At 40.1% G+C, this 16,734-nt stretch overlaps 1 pseudogene; it reads left to right on the forward strand.

Annotated features, from left to right (window-relative positions):
• The first annotated feature begins 7,858 nt into the window (after nucleotides 1–7,858).
• LOC142496453 (nicotinamide N-methyltransferase-like) lies at nucleotides 7,859–12,189 on the forward strand (annotated as a pseudogene).
• The last annotated feature ends 4,545 nt before the right edge of the window (nucleotides 12,190–16,734 follow it).

Below are 16,734 nucleotides of genomic sequence, written 5' to 3' on the forward strand. Positions count from 1 at the left end.
GCTAAAATTTACCGCTATAGAACATGTTGCACAGCATTGGAGAGGACGGGATAGAAACTTAGACTTAAGTAAAAGAGAGATGTACTGGGTACATAAACTCAATACTCTCACACCTAATGGTCTGAATGTAGACTTTGAGATTACACCTTTCCTCTAGTCACTGTAATTGCACTTTCAGCTTTGATACATGTCAGTATCACACTATGAGTTGATTCTATATTTTATAATATGCTGCTGCCTGTTTCTATGATTCCTGTCCTATATTCCCATGATTAACCCATGTCTCTTTCTCTCTCCCCCTTTAAATCCATGAATCTCTCTCCATTTGATACCTCCTTATTAATTGAATTTTATTATTTTTATTTTTTATATACATTTTAACATTTTATTATTTTTGATCCTCTTAAAATAGAGTTAATAAACATATTAATGTATTTTATGCGTCGTATTTTTGGACCACAGTGATTATGTACCCTTTATGGGAGAACCTGTGTGTAATTTATTAATTAACTATTTGATTGTGTTTTTAATTATTGACCTAATTGAGTATGCTATTTAAATAACACCCATTAGGGGATGTAATCATTGCTCCTGAGGAAGCTGCGGTACGCAGCGAAACGCGTTGAGCCAAGCAAGCAGAGTAAGCAGAGTACAGCTGAATCGCAGTCTGGCTGTCTGACTACCTGCTTCATCCCCGGAGGCATAGTTGCGGTGCGGCGATCCTCCTACCCTTCGATCTATCCGCTCCTACCGGAAGTCGTCACCCCCAGGCCAGGACGTGACGACAGACGCCATCCATCCGACACCGGACGAGGGGGCACCCTCGAGGAGGGACAGTGAGAGGAGTGGAGGTTCTTTCATCCGCCGATCCGTCATATCTACTGCCTAAAGAAAACCCCTATGTGATTGTGCTCATTTATTACAATATACCTGACTGGGAGCTGAAGCCTCCGTGAAAACATCATCCAGCCTGCTACCAGTGTTTACTGTTGTGTGCTGCGGTCTCAAGCTGAGGTGCCTAAAGACTCATCTTTAAACAAACCTGCTGTTTTTTACCTTACTTTTTGTAAGTAGGTCATCCATAAGAGCCAAGTTATTTTAGTTTGATTCACACTTATTTTATTTACTACACTATGATTATTTATGTGTTTTTTTCTGGGTGTTCCTGATGACATCGCTCCCTTCCTGCCCTGGATCCTAAATGTTTGTAAGGGAATCAGTGCATATTCCCTGGAAGGTTGAGAATCTTTCAGAATCACCATATTTTTATATTATTCTTTGACCACTTTCACTGCTGGTTATAGCGCCGTTCCAAGTCACTGGGTTTCGCAATACTCCTTTGGACAGACTTGTATACTATCTTGGACAGCTGAGCATTACTATCCCTGCTGCCCAGAGTCTCTTTCCCCTCAGTGGGATCTAGGCATATGCTTATCTGATCATGCACTCAGCACTGGCTTTCATTGGTATTCTATACAGCCATGTGTTTTTCCTTTTTTGCAGAGTCCACAGGCATATCTTGCATTAAGGCTTTTTGATATTTTTATTATTTTTTCTTTGGTTATTGCTGTACAGGGCTTGAGTATTTTTCATCCTATTTTCCCCTGTCTCCCCCCCCCCCGCCCCCCTGTTTTAAGATATATTATTTTTGTCTTATGTTCACCTTTGTGTATATAAGTTTATTCATCTTATATTTCTTATTTTTCTTTTGCGCTTAGTTATATTATTTGTAGCTAGGATCCTTAGGGAGGTTTTGTAATCTTTTAGCTCATTTGTATCACCTCATATATTTGATAGGTTAATTATCGTATTTTTGATACATTTTTTGCTTTAGGGTTTACTTGCAGTGATTATACCTTATTATTTGTTCATATTTTTTTTCTAGTCACAGCTTTTTATTTTCATCATACTGCCTTTAGTGTGTTTATGTTTTTAATGTTAGTGTGTCTTATAGCTCGCAATTAAAATATTTCCTTTTTTCTACTTTGACTCAGAATCCTGGTCTTTGCCTTTATACTTCTAGATTTATTTTGTGGTAAATTTAGAGTGCTATTTTTGGGGATTGTCTTAGTCTTCTGTGTGATATATATATATATATATATATATATATATATATATATATATATATATATATATAGTATTTAAAGACGGTGGAACACATGCAGATGCACTCATGGGCACAGTGCTGCACAAAATAGAGGATACCTTGTGACCAGAATATTTACAGTGACTGAGTGATTTTTATTTATCTAATACAATTCAGCATATTTCTGTCTCAATGTCTGTGTACCTGACTAGTCAGCTGCTCTTTCCAATCAGATGATAAGATTCTCATGCACACCCCCTTCCACGCCCCTTGCTCCTCCCCTTCCACGCCCCTTGCAACCCCCACCCTTGTATGCCCCTTGCCCCCCCGCCCTTCTATGCCCCTTGCCCCGCAACTCCATGCCCCCTGAACTTCCACGCCCGGGCAACGCCGGGTATATCAGCTAGTATATTATATATACGCATATTTCTGCATTTGCGTTTGACAAAGTGTCCTTGGGCATTAGAGGAAGGGACTTGGAGAAAGCCTCCTCAAAAAAGAATGCAGATGGATAGTTCTCCTTAATACTATGCAACCCAGGGGAATGAAGGACTCCCTTGGTTTTGCATTGTTCTTATAGCTTCACCTAGCTTCTCCTTTTTTCATTTGTGCTATATTGCTTAGTGAGGCTGTAGGAACTTCTTTATGTACACTTTTCTTTGGTTATGACTCTCTTTCTCTGCGCTCTTTCAATACATCCTATTTTCCCTCTTCTGTTTTTACTATTTATTTTTTTAATCATTAGATACTATTTTCTTTTTGCTCATAATGTCATATGTTTTGTGCTTGCTTTCTTACTCTTTGTGCCTTACTGTATATTTTATAAGGCATACTGTATCACCTCATCTTTGTCTAATAATTATGTGTTTGTTCATGTAGATAAGAACTTTATATATGCTGCTCCTGTCTGTTTACAATGCTCCGATGACGTCACCCTGACTCTTGAATTGAGATGCTACAAATGGGAGTGTCTGCACATGTACAAAAGAGTTACAACATTACTTCTAGGGATTTCTCCTCCCCTAGACGCATCGTCATTGATTATCTCAACTCGGCACCTGTGCAGATGACGCCGCCCTCCTTAACCTTACTGCAATTGGTTGCGGACATGTGCCGATTTTTGATTGGCCACAGTATAAAGCCCAGCAAGCCTCCACTATTCTTTTATCACTCCGGGATGAAGGCCCCCTAGGCTGAAACGCGTTGAGTGTTCATTATCGGCAGTGTACATGATTTGCTAAGCGTGACCTGTGCATTATGGTGCTACTCCTGTGGACTGCTTGAGAGACTGCTACACATGTTGGAGCAATACTCCTTTGGATCCAGGGCAGGAAGGGAGCGATGTCATCAGGAACACCCAGAAAAAAACACATAAATAATCATAGTGTAGTAAATAAAATAAGTGTGAATCAAACTAAAATAACTTGGCTCTTATGGATGACCTACTTACAAAAAGTAAGGTAAAAAACAGCAGGTTTGTTTAAAGATGAGTCTTTAGGCACCTCAGCTTGAGACCGCAGCACACAACAGTAAACACTGGTAGCAGGCTGGATGATGTTTTCACTGAGGCTTCAGCTCCCAGTCAGGTATAATGTAATAAATGAGCACAATCACATAGGGGTTTTCTTTAGGCAGTAGATAAGACGGATCGGCGGAGGAAAGAACCACCACTCCTCTCACTGTCCCTCCTCGAGGGTGCCCCGTCGTCCGGTGTCAGATGGATGGCGTCTGTCGTCACGTCCTGGCCTGGGGGTGACGACTTCCGGTAGGAGCGGATAGATCGAAGGGTAGGAGGATCGCCGCACCGCAACTATGCCTCCGGGGATGAAGCAGGTAGTCAGACAGCCAGACTGCGATTCAGCTGTACTCTGCTTACTCTGCTTGCTTGGCTCAACGCGTTTCGCTGCGTACCGCAGCTTCCTCAGGAGCAATGATTACATCCCCTAATGGGTGTTATTTAAATAGCATACTCAATTAGGTCAATAATTAAAAACACAATCAAATAGTTAATTAATAAATTACACAAAGGTTCTCCCATAAAGGGTACATAATCACTGTGGTCCAAAAATACGACGCATAAAATACATTAATATGTTTATTAACTCTATTTTAAGAGGATCAAAAATAATAAAATGTTAAAATGTATATAAAAAATAAAAATAATAAAATTCAATTAATAAGGAGGTATCAAATGGAGAGAGATTCATGGATTTAAAGGGGGAGAGAGAAAGAGACATGGGTTAATCATGGGAATATAGGACAGGAATCATAGAAACAGGCAGCAGCATATTATAAAATATAGAATCAACTCAAAGTGTGATACTGACATGTATCAAAGCTGAAAGTGCAATTACAGTGACTAGAGGAAAGGTGTAATCTCAAAGTCTACATTCAGACCATTAGGTGTGAGAGTATTGAGTTTATGTACCCAGTACATCTCTCTTTTACTTAAGTCTAAGTTTCTATCCCGTCCTCTCCAATGCTGTGCAACATGTTCTATAGCGGTAAATTTTAGCCCTACTGTATTGGAGTTATGGAATATAGAGAAATGCTTAGAAACATTAAGTGTCTGGACACTGCGTCTGATATTACTTAGGTGTTCTAAGATGCGTGTCTTGATAGCTCTTGTTGTCTTTCCCTCAATTATTTAGATTTAAATATTTATATAGAGAATGGCATTCTAAAAAAACTAGGTCTTACTTTAAGGAAGTTGACAGCAATAACTATATTCTACGCACAAGCTGTCACCACAATTTATGGATGGATAACGTCCCGTACAACCAGTTCAGAAGGATGCGTAGAAATTGCACTGATGCAGCAGTGCTCAGTGATCAGTGTAATATACAGTAATAAAGGAACGCTTTGTAGAAAAACATTATAGGACAGACCTTCTGGACACAGCATTTGAAAAAGCCAATTGTCTGAATAGAAAGGATCTAATAGTGCCCAAAAACAAAGATAAAACTATAAATACAAACTTCGATACAGCATTTTTAACTTCTTTGAATAAAGAATCAAACAATATTAGTAAAATAATAAATAAACACTGGCATGTCCTGCTGAATGATCCAATTTTGAAGGATGAAATCCCAAAATACCCTAAGGTAATCTTCAAAAAAGCGAGAAATTTGAAGGGTATGATAGCCCCTAGTGCAATAAAAAAAACTAGAGACAAATAGGAATGGATGGCTCCAGAAATTGGAAGGGTTCTACGGCTGTAGTTCCTGCAAAGCCTGCGAATACAAACAACAAGATAAAAAGGGATTTAAGTGCAATAATAGAAATGAGGAATACAAAATAAAACAGTACATGAATTGTAATTCAACTTACATAATCTACCTCCTTGAATGCCCCTGTGGGCTACAATATGTGGGAAAGACAACAAGAGCTATCAAGACACGCATCTTAGAACACCTAAGTAATATCAGACGCAGTGTCCAGACACATAATGTTTCTAAGCATTTCTCTATATTCCATAACTCCAATACAGTAGGGCTAAAATTTACCGCTATAGAACATGTTGCACAGCATTGGAGAGGACGGGATAGAAACTTAGACTTAAGTAAAAGAGAGATGTACTGGGTACATAAACTCAATACTCTCACACCTAATGGTCTGAATGTAGACTTTGAGATTACACCTTTCCTCTAGTCACTGTAATTGCACTTTCAGCTTTGATTCATGTCAGTATCACACTATGAGTTGATTCTATATTTTATAATATGCTGCTACCTGTTTCTATGATTCCTGTCCTATATTCCCATGATTAACCCATGTCTCTTTCTCTCTCCCCCTTTAAATCCATGAATCTCTCTTTTCATTTGATACCTCCTTATTAATTGAATTTTATTATTTTTATTTTTTATATACATTTTAACATTTTATTATTTTTGATCCTCTTAAAATAGAGTTAATAAACATATTAATGTATTTTATGCGTCGTATTTTTGGACCACAGTGATTATGTACCCTTTATGGGAGAACCTGTGTGTAATTTATTAATTAACTATTTGATTGTGTTTTTAATTATTGACCTAATTGAGTATGCTATTTAAATAACACCCATTAGGGGATGTAATCATTGCTCCTGAGGAAGCTGCGGTACGCAGTGAAACGCGTTGAGCCAAGCAAGCAGAGTAAGCAGAGTACAGCTGAATCGCAGTCTGGCTGTCTGACTACCTGCTTCATCCCCGGAGGCATAGTTGCGGTGCGGCGATCCTCCTACCCTTCGATCTATCCGCTCCTACCGGTAGTCGTCACCCCCAGGCCAGGACGTGACGACAGACGCCATCCATCCGACACCGGACGAGGGGGCACCCTCGAGGAGGGACAGTGAGAGGAGTGGAGGTTCTTTCATCCGCCGATCCGTCATATCTACTGCCTAAAGAAAACCCCTATGTGATTGTGCTCATTTATTACAATATACCTGACTGGGAGCTGAAGCCTCCGTGAAAACATCATCCAGCCTGCTACCAGTGTTTACTGTTGTGTGCTGCGGTCTCAAGCTGAGGTGCCTAAAGACTCATCTTTAAACAAACCTGCTGTTTTTTACCTTACTTTTTGTAAGTAGGTCATCCATAAGAGCCAAGTTATTTTAGTTTGATTCACACTTATTTTATTTACTACACTATGATTATTTATGTGTTTTTTTCTGGGTGTTCCTGATGACATCGCTCCCTTCCTGCCCTGGATCCTAAATGTTTGTAAGGGAATCAGTGCATATTCCCTGGAAGGTTGAGAATCTTTCAGAATCACCATATTTTTATATTATTCTTTGACCACTTTCACTGCTGGTTATAGCGCCGTTCCAAGTCACTGGGTTTCGCAATACTCCTTTTGACAGACTTGTATACTATCTTGGACAGCTGAGCATTACTATCCCTGCTGCCCAGAGTCTCTTTCCCCTCAGTGGGATCTAGGCATATGCTTATCTGATCATGCACTCAGCACTGGCTTTCATTGGTATTCTATACAGCCATGTGTTTTTCCTTTTTTGCAGAGTCCACAGGCATATCTTGCATTAAGGCTTTTTGATATTTTTATTATCTTTTCTTTGGTTATTGCTGTACAGGGCTTGAGTATTTTTCATCCTATTTTCCCCTGTCTCCCCCCCCCCCCCTTGGTTTAAGATATATTATTTTTGTCTTATGTTCACCTTTGTGTATATAAGTTTATTCATCTTATATTTCTTATTTTTCTTTTGCGCTTAGTTATATTATTTGTAGCTAGGATCCTTAGGGAGGTTTTGTAATCTTTTAGCTCATTTGTATCACCTCATATATTTGATAGGTTAATTATCGTATTTTTGATACATTTTTTGCTTTAGGGTTTACTTGCAGTGATTATACCTTATTATTTGTTTATATTTTTTTTCTAGTCACAGCTTTTTATTTTCATCATACTGCCTTTAGTGTGTTTATGTTTTTAATGTTAGTGTGTTTTATAGCTCGCAATTAAAATATTTCCTTTTTTCTACTTTGACTCAGAATCCTGGTCTTTGCCTTTATACTTCTAGATTTATTTTGTGGTAAATTTAGAGTGCTATTTTTGGGGATTGTCTTAGTCTTCTGTGTGATATATATATATATATATATATATATATATATATATATATATATATATATATATAGTATTTAAAGACGGTGGAACACATGCAGATGCACTCATGGGCACAGTGCTGCACAAAAGAGAGGATACCTTGTGACCAGAATATTTACAGTGACTGAGTGATTTTTATTTATCTAATACAATTCAGCATATTTCTGTCTCAATGTCTGTGTACCTGACTAGTCAGCTGCTCTTTCCAATCAGATGATAAGATTCTCATGCACATGAAGTTCGGAAGACACAGAGTCAGAGCAGAAGAACAGAAGATAAACCCAATGGATTCCAGCCACAAACAGTACCACCATGTGGACATAGATCCAAGAATAATATTGGACACCTATATTTGTGCTGAAAATAATGATTTGCAAGATGAGATAGTGGAATATCCACTAAAACAACTGCATAAGGCATTCACATCAGGTATGTGTGTTTATTTCTGTTCTGGAAACTCAAGACTAGATACACTAAATCAGGGCAAATAATATACATTTACTTAAAACAAGAATGAATGAATTTTATATTATGGAAAATGTGAGTTTGTTACTTTTTATCTTAAACCTTTGAATACATTTGATGAAACATTACACACTATTGTGGCATCTTTCTCTCATTGTATATTTGATGACTACAAACGATACACATTGAGGGATATCCTGTGACTACACCATCTCTCTACAAAAGGGCTCCAGTCAGAGAGAGAAGAATCTCTGACATGCCTTTTATACCTGGAAGTTTTGTGAGTGCAACAACATCGGAACCTTATTATTTATTTAACTATTGGCATATACCATCTGCACTATCCTGTTTTCTTTCATTCCACATATTACTGGATATATTCAGCGCTCCTCTTCTCAAAGAAGAAAACTGTTACCATTGGGACAATGAACAGTCCCACCTGGATGTTGAGCAGCTTCATTTCACATTGTATATATTGTTTCATTGCTATTCTTCAATATGGGTTGGTGAAAGATATTGGTTGATCACATATTTAAGTTTATTCACTTTGCATTTTGTATTTCATTACATTTGTCTATTATCACTATAAAATCACTTTAGAAGCGCCCAGTCCACCCCCCCCCCCTTTTTGAACTTATGTTAATGTCACATTACAGTGTAAAATCTGGGTCTCAGTGCTTTGCTATTTGCAACTGTTATTCAATACATTTGATTTTAACTGGTATGTTTTAAATTAAATCTAAGAGGGAAATACTAGAATAATAAAAAAACGTCTCCTTGATTTTATGTGCTAAAGTTTTTTCACCAGATTTGAAACTGGGAAACTTTGATGTATAACCCCTCTAATCTGAGACAGTCAAATATTAGTTCAATTTTTCATTTAAAATATCAGTAATATTGCATTTTCCAGAAAATAGGAATTCATCTTGTTATAATAACTAATAAAGATGGGTGACACAAGGTGTGAGAAATCAGAACCCACTAGAATCTTACATTTTAAACCCAAATTGAAAACCCTTAAGAGACAGACAGACAGACAGATGTTTGGATGGACGGAAAGTTAGATCCCTCACTATTCCTTATGTGAATTTCTTTGATCATATTACACCTGCTGCAAGCAGTTGGTGATAGTTTTTAATATAAATGCAATGTGACACAGAGACAGATACATGCCATTGACAGAATCCTCTTTCTTAAAAGATATTATCAGGAATAATTACCTCTAACTTCCATGCTGCGTTTACATCCAGGAATAGTTCGACTGCACAATATATGTTTGTTAATAAAATCCCTACATCTTCTATAGAAGCATCTATATTCGCATTAACACAATCACTACATAGAGATCAACATTGAAGCTTGCTATTTCTAAGATTAAATAAGAGGAGGCTGGATACATTATTGTTTAATCAGTATGATTTTCTGGACCTTTGTCTCTATGCTTTAGGTGGTGTCAGTGGAGATACACTAATTGATATCACCATGGGTCCGGTAATTCATCATCTCCTGTCAGCCAGCGAAATCTTCAAGGAGATCATTGTGTTAGATCCTGTGGAAACCCACCACAAGGAACTGGAAATGTGGTTGAAAAAGTATCCAGGGTCCTTTGATTGGTCTCATCTGTCCAAATATGTCTGTGACATGGAAGGCAAAGGGTAAAAAGTCATTTTTAGTCCATTATTTTTTCCTAAAAGTTACAGTTTCTGCTTTACATCTTGGGTACGGTTGGTATAAATGCCACAAAAGCCGCCCCTGCTCAGAATATGTGTTAAATTCACAGATTCCGGTCCAATCAATACGTACTGTGATTGCAAGGTGCATAACCCATAAATATAGGGAAAGGGCACAGAAAGAATCATGAAAATGTAATCAGGTTTGAAAAAATAAAAACCTTAAAAATAAAACCACCTCTATATACGCTTACACTGCAGATATCTATATCCACACACTGTCACCCCCTTTGTGTACACACACACACTCACACACACACACACACAGCAGCTCACACACAAACTGCTGCTACACACACACACAAAACAGCTCAACACACACAACACAGCACCTCTACACACACACACTGGAGCTCTAGACACACAACACAGCACCTCTCTACACTCACTACACAGCACCTCTACACACACAGCAGCAGCTCTACACACACAGCAGCTCTACACACACACACAAACTCTGCTGCTACACACACATGCTATACCCATAAACACTGCTACTGACACACACACACACACACACTGGAGCTCTATACACACACAAACACACACACACACACACACACACACACACACACACACACACACACACACACACACACACTGCAGCCACAATAAAAAATGCAGCCACTTTTAAACTTTGCACGCTCCCTCCCAGCTCTACACACAACACACCACAACACAGCACCTCTACACCACCCCCCACCCCACACACACACAACACTAAACCTCTATACACAACACACTTATTTCTTTGCAGTCTCCTCCCCCCCAATTCAACTGAATCTGCTCAGAAAATCTCAGTCAGCTCGGGAGAGAAGGAGTCAAACCGTGACTGATACTTTTTGACCAATCCCCTGCCATGTCTCAGCTGTTCTGAAAGCTGATTGGCTGGAAATAAACAGATTGAAAACTGCATTTTGCAAGCTGCTGAAATTCAGGGCATTACTGTGGATAATGCCCGGAATTTTAACCAATCAGAGAGCAGGGTTTTCAATAATGCCCTGACTTTTACTGCTTTAGCCTATAATCTGTGTTATCACTGCCACTGAATCCTATGGAAACTGTATGGCATTCTGTGTTACAAAGGGATATGTTGTTTTATTAGAAGGAACAATAACCCTTAGTACATTTGTGTATTTAATGATAAAGAATTATAACTGATAGCAATGATACAATATTTTCATGTTCCTGTCTTCTTAAGTTGTGTCCAGGGTGAAGCTGAGCGTGCGTGCGCACTCGTGCTTAGTGGGATCAAACACATTGTGACAATGTGTTTGTCCTGAGTGTGCGGATGCAGGTGCCCCTGAGCGCTCCGCGATTACCTAGACAAATTATTTTGACATTGTCCCGCTTGCCCTGGTCACATGCACGGTTCAGCCAATGAGGATGAACCGCTCATGTGACTTCATGGGCATGCTTCCGGCATGCACCTCCCTCCCCCCGCGCACACCTACACTGGACACTAATCACCCCTGCTCTCACAGCACGGCTCAGTCGCTCTCAGCCTGGACGAGGACTAACATATAAGAATACAAGTGGTTATCTGTATCTAATTGAAGTTATTTCAAGGCACCCTTCTCATGTACTGAAGGGGTACTGTACAAATGTAGCAAACTTTATTACAGTGGGACATACATAATATGCATAACGCTGCAGTGTGAGAAACCTTTATTTAGTAGACTTGGCCAAGTGCACAATGGGGAGATGGTCAATAACATGACTACATCTGTATATGTGACATAAGGTTATGCTAACATCATTATTTCTACTGTTTTTCAGTGAGGATTGGCAAGAAAAGGAAGATAAAACAAGAAGAGCAGTGACGCGTGTGCTAAAATGTGACCTCACAAAAGCCAACCCATCAGAACCCGTTGTGTTACCCCAAGTGGACTGTCTGCTTAGCTGTGGGTGCTTGGAAGTTTTTAGCAAACACCAAGATGATTATCGCAGCATCCTGAAGAACATGTCAACACTGCTAAAAGTGGGGGGGTATCTCTAACTCTATGGATTTCTCAATATGTCATATTACAAGCTGGGTGAGCACACATTGCATGTTCTGACATACGATGAAGAATTCTTGCGTCAGGCTCTCAGTGACACAGGTTATATCATCCAGAGCTTAGATGTGTTTAGCAGTAAGAAGAAATCAGATCTTTTGGATTATGATCACCTTGTGTTTGTTGTGGCACGCAAGGAGAGGGAGATTTAAATGTGCATAAGAGTGACCCAAAAGCAGGGACATAAGTAAGGCCTAAAATCCTGATCTTTGATGCCTTTAAAAACAGACAAATAAAGCTTTTGAAAAATAAATTTTTAATTGTTGCTTCAATGCGTGATGGGATAAATCAGTTAGCTCCGTAACCTTTGTGTGATATTAATGTGCATTTAAACAGGTTGAACCATTCTTCATTTTACTTCCCTCTCCCTTTGGCACAAGGTGATGAGTTTGCGTACGTATGATAATATGCCAGCTGGGTCAAAGGTGGAGGAAGCAGCATATCGGGAAACAGAGAATTTCAGGTTATACAGATATAGGAAACATGACTTACCCACGCCTCGAGCTGGACTCCTCTCCCATTCCCAATAAACACATTGTACAACTTCTTGGGTGAAATTAACGGCCACAGCTTTATTTATTACACAGATAAATATATCATATGTATCCCCAACTAGGGACCTATACAGATTACTCTGCTCACACCTACCGGAGCTCGAGAGATACCCTCAGTGCGTGCTCATCTAGCCAATCAGTACCTTAGTCTAAATGCACAGATACCCGGATTGTCACAACTTCACCAACCGAGCCAAGTTTGGAATGAAACGTCCTTCCCCAAATTCCATCCAGAAGCCAGTACCATTCCAGCTGCCGAGCCTGGAGTGGTACCATCTTTCCCAACTAAATAGTCCCCCTCCCAGAGTAATATTACTCCCGCCAACACATACCCCAAGCTGCGACAACAACAGAGCCGAATCCTGATCTTTCATTTCTAAGTCGACATCAATAATGACTAAAAACAGGGTGGGTGTGTTGGACTTCAGTCCAGTAGATCCTAGAAAAAAAAGGAAGCTAGGATTCCTCCCCCTTGCCCTATGTACCCCTTACTTAACCCCTCCCTCTGTCCTTTACATCATTGCACTTTAGGGGTGGGCCCCTTTACGTAAAGTCATGCAGCCCCTTCCTTAGAAGTACAGGGATTTTTTGACTTACCCATGCCTCGAGCTTGATCCCTCTCCCATTTCAAATAAATGCACCATATAAGTTCTTGGGAGAAATTAACTGTCACAGCTTTATTTATTACAACAGATAAATATCTCATATTTATCCCGAACTAGGGACCTTAACAGTTTGCTCCACTTCACACCTACCTGAGCTTAAGGGATACGCTCAGATCATGCTCACCTAGCCCATCAGCACCTTAGTCTGAATGCACAGAGCCCTCATCGGAAGGTCACCATCACACCAACCGAGCCTAGTGTGAAATGGCACCGCCTTCACCAAATTCCACTTGGAAGGTCATCACCAAAACTAAATACTTCTGAGGTGTACTACCTCCCTCCAGGAACCAATACTAACTGAGTCCCTCTCCCAAAGTAACATTACTCCTGCCAACACATTCCCCAAGCTGTTACAAAACAAAGCAAAAATCCTGATCTTTTCTTCCAATGCTGACATCTCTCATGTTGAAAAAACAGTGTGGGTGGATGGGACTTCACTCCAGTAGATTAGAAGAAAGAGGAAGCTAGGATACCTCCACTTTGCCTTAAGCACCCCTTCCTTAACCCCTCCCACTGGCCTTACAGCACATAACCTTAAGGGAAGGGGCACCTGGCCTTATGTCACACTGCCCGGTCTTACAAGTCCAGTGCTCTCTTTTTCTGTTGCACTGTATTTGTTGTACAATACTGAAAAACAGTTCTTTCATTAAACAGTGCAAGCCTTGAGCCACATTGAGCCCTAAAAAAAACTCTGTAACAATGACTCCATCTGATATGTGAAAAAGCCAATTTGAATCTGACGGGATGTACTGGACCCTAACTCATGTATTGTCTGTTTCTCCTAGATATAAAGTTACACAGCCCTGTGAATGTGTACAATGATCACAGGTGCGCCAGTATACAGTTATGGTGGCATACAGTATGCTGTGATATTCTGTGTTATCACTGCTACTGAATCCTATGGAAACTGTATGGCATTCTGTGTTACAAAGGGATATGTTGTTTTATTAGTAGAAACAATAACCCTTACTACATTTGTGTATTAAATAACAAAGAATGATAGCTTATAGCACTGATACAATCTTTTCATGTTCCTATTTTCTTATACAGTATATGTATAAGAATAAGAACGGTTATCTGTATCTAGTTAAAGTTATTTCTAGGCTTCCCTTTTGTCCTTAAGCGGTACAAATGTAGAAAACTTTATTACAGTATGACATACCTAACATATGTAAACCTCCCGGCCCGGCTTCTAGGGAGATTACATCGGAGTAAAATATTTGGCTACTCAGCATGGATTACCTTGACCCAGGGAGCAGTATTCAGGCCGGCTGAGTGATGAGGTAGCAAGGGTGAAAATAATGCGCACAAGAAACATTTTTAGTACAACATCATCTTTATTTGGTGATATTTATGAATACTGTGTTTCTTTAAGTGCCCAGTCGTAACACTCAGAGAGAGGTATATCTGCTTAGTTTCTTTACTGGTATTGGACCCGGACCCCCTTGTTTTTCGGTGTAACTTCTGTAACACCCAAATTTAGCTGGACCCTTACTGGGATCCTGATTGTTTCGATGCAGGTATGTATGTATGTATGTCTTTATTTGTATAGCGCCATAAAATGTACATAGCGCTTCACAGTAGTAATACATATCATATAAATAACAAATATAAATAACAGATCATGGGAATAAGTGCTTCAGACATACTGTAAAAGTAACATTAAGGAAGGAGTCCCTGCTCCGAGGAGCTTACAATCTAATTGGTAGGTAGGGAGAACGTACAGAGACAGTAGGAGGGAATACTAGTAAGTGCGTCTGCAGGGGGCCAAGCTTTGTGTCATGTGTCCATGATTATCCAGTGCTACTCATATGCTTCTTTAAGCAGATGTGTCTTAAGGTGGGTCTTAAAGGTGCGAGGGGGCTAGTCGGGTATTGAGGGGAAGGGCATTCCAGAGGTGTGGGGCAGAAAGTGAGAAAGGTTTAAGGCGGGAGAGAGCTTTAGATACAAAGGGGGTAGAAAGAAGACATCCTTGAGAAGAACGCAAGAGTCGTGATGGTGCATAGCGAGAAATTAGGGCTGAGATGTAATGAGAGGCAGAAGAATGTAAAGCTTTAAAAGTGAGCAGTAGAATTGAGTGTGAGATACGCGATTTAATCGGAAGCCAGGAGAGGGATTTCAGCAGGGGAGACGCTGAGACAGATTTAGGAAAGAGTAGAGTGATTCTGGCAGCAGTGTTTAGGATAGATTGTAGGGGAGACAGGTGAGAGGTAGGAAGGCCGGACAGCAGGAGGTTGAAGTAATCGAGACGTGAGAGAATGAGGGCCTGAGTCAGAGTTTTGGCAGTTGAGTAACAAAGGAAAGGGCGTATCTTTTTTATATTGCGGAGGAAAAAGCGACAAGTTTTAGAAACGTTTTGAATATGAGAGGAGAATGAGAGAGAGGAATCAAGTGTGACCCCTAGGCAGCGTGCTTGGGCTACTGGGTGAATGATCGTATTTCCAATAGCAATGTGGAAGGATGTAGTAGGGCCAGGTTTGGGAGGTAGTATAAGGAGCTCTGTTTTTGCCATGTTAAGTTTCAGTCGGCGGATGGCCATCCAGGATGATATTCTAGAGAGGCATTCAGAAACTTTGGTCTGTATAGCAGGTGTAAGGTCAGGGGTTGAAAGGTAAATTTGTGTGTCGTCAGCATAGAGGTGATATTTAAACCCAAAAGATGTGATTAGGTCACCTAGAGAGAGTGTGTAGAGAGAAAAGAGAAGGGGTCCCAGGACAGAGCCCTGGGGTACCCCCACAGAGAGATCAATAGAGGAGGAGGTGTTAGCAAAAGAGACACTGAAGGTACGATGGGAGAGGTAAGAGGAAGGTGAAGATTATACCTTTGTCCTGTCTGGTAACTGAACCTTCAATACAGGCTGAACCAAATACTGGTATGGACCTGGTGTTATAGCCGATCCGCCGACAACTGTGAATCCTCTGTCTGAGTCCCTCTGTGGCATAGTTATATATGTAACTATGTAACTATGTTGCTTCCCCCTCTCTGGGACCTGCTGGATTCCTCTAGCAATCTTCTGGGATGTTAACTTAAAGGGCACTGTCCCTACAGATGCAGCGGCCGTTATTCGAACATTTCACATATTGTTTACCCCGGAATACCCATGTCATGTGATTTCTTCTAATCTTACCCCCCTAAAAAGGCTTGTTGACTCACGTTTTTATCGAGTGCAGAAAATGGCATTTTAGTGTTCTGGTTTTTAAACACCTGCAAATTAACACAGTAGCACAGTATTGTACACATTACAATGAATTAATTTCTGCCACGGATACGTGAAGAATTGCACTCAAAGAAATCAGAATCCATGAAATTTAAACAAATCAACCTCGGTAAAAACAGGTGTGCCTGGTGTGATTTGCAGCGGGAATGCTGCGTGGAATACGGCAGGGCGCACGAAGATGGCTCAGTGAAATGTTCGAATAACGGCCGCTGCATCTGTACCTACAACATAATAAATAATGGGGGCCTGGTATGTTTAATTACTTCTTAAATATATCCCTATCTACTCTCCCACGTGGCTCTTGTCCTCTGGGAACCTGACTCTCCAGAACCTTCCTTCTATCCGAAATACTCTATTGTGAC

Source organism: Ascaphus truei, chromosome 6, assembly GCF_040206685.1.
Source record: "Ascaphus truei isolate aAscTru1 chromosome 6, aAscTru1.hap1, whole genome shotgun sequence".
Taxonomy (NCBI): Eukaryota; Metazoa; Chordata; class Amphibia; order Anura; family Ascaphidae; genus Ascaphus; species Ascaphus truei.